Source organism: Leptopilina boulardi, unplaced genomic scaffold (genome assembly GCF_019393585.1).
Source record: "Leptopilina boulardi isolate dan_hultmark-lab unplaced genomic scaffold, ZJU_Lbou_2.1 LbouV2_84, whole genome shotgun sequence".
In the NCBI taxonomy this organism is placed as follows: domain Eukaryota; kingdom Metazoa; phylum Arthropoda; class Insecta; order Hymenoptera; family Figitidae; genus Leptopilina; species Leptopilina boulardi.
The window spans coordinates 84,494-93,684 of NW_026138032.1; positions in this window are offsets into that span (position 1 = coordinate 84,494).

A 9,191-nucleotide genomic window follows, 5' to 3' on the forward strand; every position below is an offset into this window, starting at 1 on the left:
ATCGATGATGCTCAATTAACACACATGATTATTAATAAAGAAGATTTAAATTCATGTAAAAAATCGACGGAGTATTTCTTATGTCAAAATTCTCCTGCAATTTATGACACTGGTAAAAATCCATCTTGCGAGATACAAATGCTGTTACAACCTTCAATTGAAATCTTGAAAACTTGTACTGTCAATTTACAGTACGATGATGAACCATTCTGTCAAAGATTAGAAACAATTGGAGGATGGTTGTATTCTGTCAAAGATGAGACAAGTCTTAAAATAAAATGTTTGTCGAAATATAACGCCAAAATAAATATTTTTGGATCAGGAGTACTTCAGCTAACACCAGGATGTACCGCCAGAGCACCAACGGTCACTTTGCCAGCACTGCAAGCACCAAAGGGGATTTCGGAAATAATCTACGAAGCAAATGTTGAACTAAATTTAAAGAAATTATCTCCAATTTTAGAGCATTGGAATGAAACTTTGCCTGTATCTGAAATCACCAACTTAGAAGATGTTAAAATAGAAAGTAAATACAATCAAAATTCTGCAACACTTGATGAACTGGAACAACAGCTAAATGATTTATCTCTCCAGCGTTTGGAAAAGAGTCGAGAATGGTTTACACCTAGCACTTATGTAAATTATCTACTAATTGCTGCAGGAGCAGTGGTCGTCATTTATTATACATATCAGATTTTTTCTATTATAATAAAAAGAAAATGTCTCACTCGCGCTCCAGCAAATCAACAACCACATGGTTCGAATGTAATTGTCAACATTGCGGATGAAGCTCCAAGAACCAACAACATGAAAGAATTAGAAAACATAACTTACTCCGGGATGAAAAGAAGTGTCGACCAACATAAAAATTCTTCACTTTTTGAGCATGGTTACTAGTATTTTGTTTTAAAGTGATTTTTTCTACCTAAAAGCCAAAGACAATGTTAAAAGAAAAATGTATTTTACTCGCTCCGAACAATGTTTTCAGGCATAATATGTAATGTGTCAATTTCATATTTATTTAAACTATTTCTAGTTTGTGTTAGATTTTGATTCACTTAATAATTAATTTTATTAACCAACCAGGCGGATTGGTTATTTATATTGATTTTAAATTTTAATTTGATTAAAGTTAATTTTTTTTGTAAGTAGTAATCTTTTTCAACCGTTTGTAAATTTTGACCTGAATCAACCATCTCATGAAATATTAAGTACAATATAAATAATTATACTTTATACTATACTTTTGTTTAATAAGAATTTATCAATTTCTTAGAATGGAATACCACATTTAATTAGAACATCGATAAAAACTCACATGTAATTTTGTATATTACGAATATTATATAAACTTTTTGTTTGAATATTTTTAATCAATAATTTATATAAAACCAAATTATGAAAGTGCTAGAAAATATAATCTTCATTCTAATAAATTCCTTTCAATTAAATAAATATTTTTTTCTTATATATGTTGTTAGAAGTTGGTTTTTTCATTAAACAAGAATTATATCTCGCATAAATGTTTAAATAATTCAAATCAATCTTTAAAGTACTTTTTTATTTTATTTCGAATTATAAAAGAATAATAATACGAATGCACTTAGATGAATGATTTTTAATAGAGAGTAATAATAATATATATTATTAAAGAGTAATATTTAATAGGTTTCTTCCCTGCTTTGTTAACAATAACTTGTAAGTGTTAAATTTCTTATGTATCAAGATTCCTTTTTGGTGGCCGGTTTTACTTCACTTTCTCCTACATCAAATTAATGAAAAAATTGATTCAAATCAAACAATTTTAAAAATTATTACAAGTTAAAAAATACATATAAATTAAAAACATCAATGGTGGACTAATTGTAAAAATTATTGTCTTCTTTTAACTTGTAAATCATACAGGTTTTTTTTGCACATAAACAGCGTAGCATCATCTGTGTTTATTATTATATTAATTAAAATTAGTGAGTGGTTTTCTTTACTTGCAAGTGAAATACAAATAAAATTTCTCACATATAATCTTAATCCAACATTTGTAGAACTACTATTCATCAAGAATCACAGATCAAACTACTTCATTATTTTTCTCCTTTATTTTATGAAAAAACTAATTTTAATAGAAATTAAACCCACATTTTTTTAAATAAGTAACTTTCCAATTTAAAGAAATTCTTTTGTGTTAGAACATTTTCTTAAAATAAAGTAAACATTTTCATGTACTAAGAAAGCAAATAAAATTCAGAAAACATTTTATTGCGTTGGAGAAGTGTAGTATAGAAGGTCTTATTAATTAACAGATTAAAACTACCTGACTTTCTTACACCGTCCTTGTTAGATTAGAATTAAGAAGGAAAGTAAATTTTATTATAATTTAATTTAGATTAACTATTTTAATTGTCAATAACCAAACAATTCTTGAAAAATAAAAGGTCATGATTATGTCGCATTTCATAATTTTGACTGATATAATGGACACCAACATTTTTGGGTTCCTGTTACCCGTATAACTTCCAACGTGCGAATTTTTAGTTTAAAATGTTTGTTCAACTCAACGCGCGAATGATTGGGCTAACTAGCAAAATGATTACAGTTTATCACCCATTCGCGACAATGGTTGGCCCGACCACTCATCCCACAGACGGACTAATTTTTTACACAATTGAAACTTTAATATTATTAGGGGCATTACACATACATCTATCTCTGATTAATAGCAGCAAATGTCCACATATTTTTTCGCAATTGTCTAACCGCCCACTGGAATCAAACACTTAAGTTTACGCACTGAAGTATCATATCTCTCGCCATCCTCTAACCATTACACTACGCTTACGTAGGATTATACAAAAAGAAATGTATTTAAAATCTATGATCATCGGAGCCAACTACGGTCCACAGTTTTACCAGCAGGAAAATTTCAGACTCTTAAATTACTAATCTTATAACATATTATTATATTAATACAACTTACAGATCAAGCATTGGTGTCGTTGCATGAGTGATAATCAGTATTTTGAAATTAACATTAAATATTATAATATAAATATATAGTTACGCCACTTATGAAAATTTCTACATAAAATCCTACAAGGGATTCTGTGTGGATTCTTATACAAAAATCCATATCAGTAGTATAGTATTTAATATGGTATTTTATGACTTTTACCATAGGACTTCATATAAGATTTGACATAGGATTTAATGAGAGATTTTACGGATTTCATAACACACATTTTACATAAGATTTTATATGGTATTTATAATATAATTTTTAGTTGTGATGTTTTATGTCCCAATTAATTTAGAATAGAAAATTTTATTAAATGGCATATTATAGGACAGTTTTTAGAATATTTAACATTTCGGAATTGGTACCGACACAAGCAAAAATTTATTACACGTATAAAAACTTTTCCTCGTGTATTTACATGTGTATTACACATGTATTTACACGTCCAAATCGACATGTGTAATTACACGTGATTATTTTCACTAGGGGATTCTCTCACCAGAATTTATTAATCAATTAATTCTGAGAATTAAGTGTGAGGACAATTGTGAATCAACCAAAACAATTCAAAAATTTTAAATATTATGGAGTTTTAATTTTATTTGTAAACAAATGTTGATATTTTATGTAGAAAAACACTGTGCATGAAAGATGGACTTTTAATATTTACTGAAAATTGTTTTTGGTGATAACGGTTTTTTGATCTGTCATAGTTGAATAACAATCATCATAACAATTAATTGATTAATAAGTTCTGATGAGAGAATCGGTACCGATTTCGAAACGTTAAATGTTTATCAAAATACATTTAACCCTAGAAGCGGTAACTGGGGTCCATATGTCCCCCACGAAATATTCAAAATACACTCTTTTTTAATTAGTTGTAATTTTGCACCAATAAAAATCACTATATAGTTACCGGTTTTATAGTTAAAAATTTCTTATAATATGCAGTTTAATCAAATTTTCTGATTTGTGCCACAAACATCAGTCGAGTAAATAAATAGCTTTGAACACGTAGCGCTAACCCCAGCTAAAAATCCCCTCAAGGGTTTCTTTAAAGTTCCTCTACAGGATCCCTTAAGGAAGCGTTCAGGGTTCCTGAAGAGGAACTTTAAAGAAACCCATTGGAACGACATTGGAACAAGGATCATAAACAGGTTCCTGTCTAGGAACATTAGCTATTAATGTTTCGTGTAAAGGTTTCTACACAGGAACACTTGCACCTTTGTAAATCGTAGGTACTTGTCTGTAAAGGATCATGCAAGGAACCCGTAAAGGATCTCACATGGTTTCCTCAATTAATTTATTTAATTTTTTAACATCCTGCGCAATAGTTTTCAATGAGTTTCTTGAATGCGCAGTACATTTTTCTGTCCAGCAGTGTTATAGGAGCCTTACATATCCAATGTATGTCATACATATCGTATATGTATGTCAAATGTTTCTTAGAATCTTAAGATTTTTTAATTTTCAATTGAAAATTAAAAATTTTTCTGTGTAAGATCATGCAAGTTTTCCTGTGTAGGAACCTTTCCGTGAAACATTGATACACGGAGAAAAAAGAAAAGCGTTATTAACTTGAAAACTTGTAAATATGACAAGATGGGCTTGTACTTGTATGGACAACGTGACTTTCTAGTTAATTTTACTAGGTTTTTCATGTAAACACATTTAGTGGTAAAAACAATGTTCATGTACAGTTTTAACTATGCCCTGTTAGTTAATTTCACTAGTTCTTTCAGTTTATTAAACAAAGTTCAAATATAAAAATTACCGTTATTATTTGTCAATATTACAATATAAATGGTGTAAATTATTAAATTTAATTGTTATTTAAAAAATACCAAAAGTTAAAATTAATTAATTAGAGCCATTAATTGATTAATACCACTTCCACATAAACTCGAAACTTGCACCAATATATTGACAACATTTTCTCAATATTGAAAACTTGATAAAATAATGTGAATATTGCTGCAAAATTACTATCCATACGTAGAATTGAAAATTTTCTTGCACTAATATACAAACACTTCAATAACACAAAAAAGTTCATCAAACATCGTATATTTTAACTTGAACAATTAAAATTATACAATCTCTTTAAAACTTTCAACAAGTTGACTTAATCCCCACGAATCTAAGCACTCGACAACATAATTAACCATTATTGCACTTTGTTTATTATATTATCAATCGTATTTCGAAAAACGTCACGAACCGCACAAACCGACGCCACATGGAACCATTGACTATACTGAGAGATGCAGCACGTTGGGTTAGGTAAAAAAGAGAATATACTATTCGGGCTAGTAGATTCTATTAGATTTCCTGTAAAATTTAAATACTCCTACAATGTTGTAAGGGCTTCCTTAATAGTAAACTTCACAAACAAATTTAATAAATATACATATTTTCTGTTCATATTTACATTATGAAGTTATTATTTTAACTGAATTTTAATTGAAATTAGTACACAAAAAATGTATAATCAACATATTGTGGGTAGTAATTTTTACGTTAGTTATTTTAACATTTCTTTTTTTCCGTGTAGCTAAAGTTCCTGAACAGAAACCTGAAGAGGATCCTTGTTCCAATATCCTGTAAAGAAACCTGGCAGGATCCTATGCAGGAATTGAAAAGGATCCCTGAAAAAACCGTTCATGGTTCCTGTAGAGGAACCTTAAAGGAACCCTTAAGAGGGTACCACTTATCGATAATGTAGATCACAATGGATTAAAAATCTGCAACCGCCTTTTCGCGCTACTGAAAATTCCTACTCTCTAAATCTGAATTAGTAAAAATGTTTACTAATTTGAATTAGTGACTCACTTTTTGCTATTGAATTAGTTAAATGTCACTAATTATTAGTCAAAGATACTAATAAATTAGTAAAATTTTACTAATTCAATAGCAAAAAGTGAGTCACTAATTCAAATTAGTTAAAATTTTTACTAATTCAAATTTAGAGAGTATATGAGATCCTACATAAGATCCTACATTTTTTCTTACTTATAAGCACATATAAAATCATAGGTTTATTATAAAAATCTATGTAGAACCCCATAAAAAACCACATATAAAATTGGCACAAGATTAGTAATTTGAATTCATATAGGAATTTGCAGCAAAGAAATCCATATTGATCCCTATATGATTTCCTAGCTTTTTTCGGACATGTTTTTATGTCAATTCCCTATGTCAATTTCCCATGCCAGTTTTCAACATATTTACCCACTTTAAATCTTATAAAAAAAATGTGAAATCACAAAAGTTTCCTCACAAAAACCAATAAAAATTCCATAGCTAAAATCTTACTTAATAATTCAAGAAAACTTTCGTACATAAAAACTTACAAAAATTCCTATTAAGGAGGTTCCATCCATTCACTGAACTAGTCAAATCATTAACCATTTTTACCTGATTTGACTTGCTCCGTACTTTGAAACGTCTGGCAATACTGCAACTCACGTTGTGTACGTTGTTAACAGCTGTTGTTTTGTATTGTCGCGTAATGTATAGAAAAAATGGGAAAAACTAACTAAGTTTCTCATATTTTTCAAGTTAATAATAAAAATTTTATTAACTGATAGAATTTCAGTTTTTAATTTGAACAATTTATTCTTTTATCAGAAAACAAAATTTGAAATAACGCGCGCATAACCTCAAAACTTTGACACGCGCACGTCGGAAACAGTGGAGACGCGAAACGCCGTGTTGACAGATGCTTAAAGTTGTTATTTTTGTATCACAAAAAGTGTAAAATTTTTTTATAAATTAACTATTTTGAACTCTCACAGGAACCTCTTGTCCTTTTTCAAATACAATATCGGTTCATTGCATTTTTGTCTATAACTATACAAACTTTGATCAACATCTGTTTATTTAATATTTCATAGTATGAAAATATATGTGACAAAGTAATAAACTCCCATAAGAATCAATGTTAAACAGTATAAAAATAAATCGATCAAAAACTGCTTGTTTATTCAATAATAGATAGAACCTCCTTAAAAGTCTTATCTCATAATTTCAAAAAATTACTCTTCATAAAAACCTACAAAAATTCCTAGTTTAAAATTGACTTGATAATACAAGAAAAATTTTCTATATAAAAGCTTACGGAAATTTCCAGTTAAAATCTTAAGCTATTAAAAATTCCTACATGAGATCCTTCCTTACATTCTATGTGGATTCTCATATGGAAACCCATATAAATTCCTACATAGAAATCTTTGTGGATTTCTATTTTCAATCATATATAAGATTTTACATAAGATTTCACATATGATTTTATATACGATTTCACATAGAATTTCATATGAGATATGATATTGGATTTCATGTATGATATTACATAGGATTTCATGTAAGAGTTCACGAATTTCATATCACATGTTTCATATAGGATTTTGCATGGCATTTCACCTGATATTTAATTTGAGATCCAGTAAAGGAATTTTCAAAGGATTTAAAATTATTTAATTAAAAAGTAAATATTGAATTGTATTATTATTATTATTATTATTTCTTTATTTTGTCCCAGGAAACCATGAGGACAATAATTCAAGTACAATACAATTCATAATATGCACAAATGATAATATATAAATTCATAAATTATTTTTCAACTAAAGTTGAATAACAATGATAAAGATAAAACTATAACAATTTTTGATTATTATAACAGTAGAAATCACAAAACATTCAACCAAAAATAGACTACTCTCAAGAAAACAAAAGTCTAACAATTTCAGAGTGGTATTAACTAGAATAAAATTTGTTTTGTCACAAACATAACACAAAAAAATTGACATTAAATTATTATGCTTAAAGTTGCCAAAATTTATATAAGTAGAATAAAGTTATAAATAATACATTTCAATTATTAAGAGCTAGCAAATATTTGAAAAGTTTAGACCTAAAAATACCAAAAGTGTCTGCATTAGTAATAGAACAGGGAAGAGAGTTCCACAAAGTTATAGCAGTAACAACAAAAGAATTCTTATATCGTTCAGTTCGACAGAGAGGTGCCCTAAGAGCATTAGGACACCTTATTTCTCTTGAAGTAATTTCGCTTCTAAAAGTAAATTTTTCATACAAATAAAGAGGCTTCTTTGTATTTAAAGTTACATATGTCAAACATTAGTATTGCAATTTATCATAAAAAGAAGAATTCGACAATTTGCAACACGTCTTGAGTACTACAGATTCTCAGCTCTTATATAGAGTTCCAGGATCTTCTCAACAGCGAGAGAAGTCACTTTTGCCACCTGGCGGTGAAAGTATATGAGCTATAGTTTTGCATGCCCTAAGTAAGGAAAACATGTGGAATTCTATGTGAGATTCCATATGATTTCCTATGTAGGATCTCACATAGAATTCCACATGTTTTCCTTATTTAGATTATGTAGATCTATAACTCTTTCACTTTAACCGCCAATTGGTGAAAATGACTTCTCTCGCTGTTGAGAAGATCCTGGAACTCTATATAAGAGCTGAGAATCTGTAGTACTCAAGACGTGTTGCAAATTGTCGAATTTTTTTTTCTTATGCTAAATTGCAATACTAATACAATTCATTATTTAATTTTTAATTAAATAATTTTTAATCCTTTGAAAATTCCTTCACTGGATCTCAAATAAAATACCAAGTGAAATCCCATAAAAAATCCTATATGAAATATGTGATTTGAAATCCTTAAAATCTCACATGGAATCCTATTTCAAATCTTATATGAAATCCCATGTGAAATCGTGTATATATTCTTATGTGAAATGTCATGTAAAATCCTATATATAATCATTTATAAAATTTTTACATAGAATTTGATATAAGATTTGACATAGGATCCATACATATTTCTAAAGAAACACAAACTCAAAATCCTACATGAATTCCTATATCAAATCCTGTTCCAATTTCATATGTGCTTTTTTATAGAATTCCATGAAGATTCCTACGTTGAGTCTAGGAATTTTAAAGTGTTTTCTAATAAAAATCCATATATAATCTTGTGTAGGATCTCATGTAAAAATTTTCAATAGAGAAGATTGACAGGCATGATTGGCAATATTGTCGTGTAAAATTGAGCTGAAATATTTTGCTATGTGGGATGTTAAAATTTCAAGATTTTTGCAAGCGGGTGGACATAAAAAAACCAAATAATAAAAAA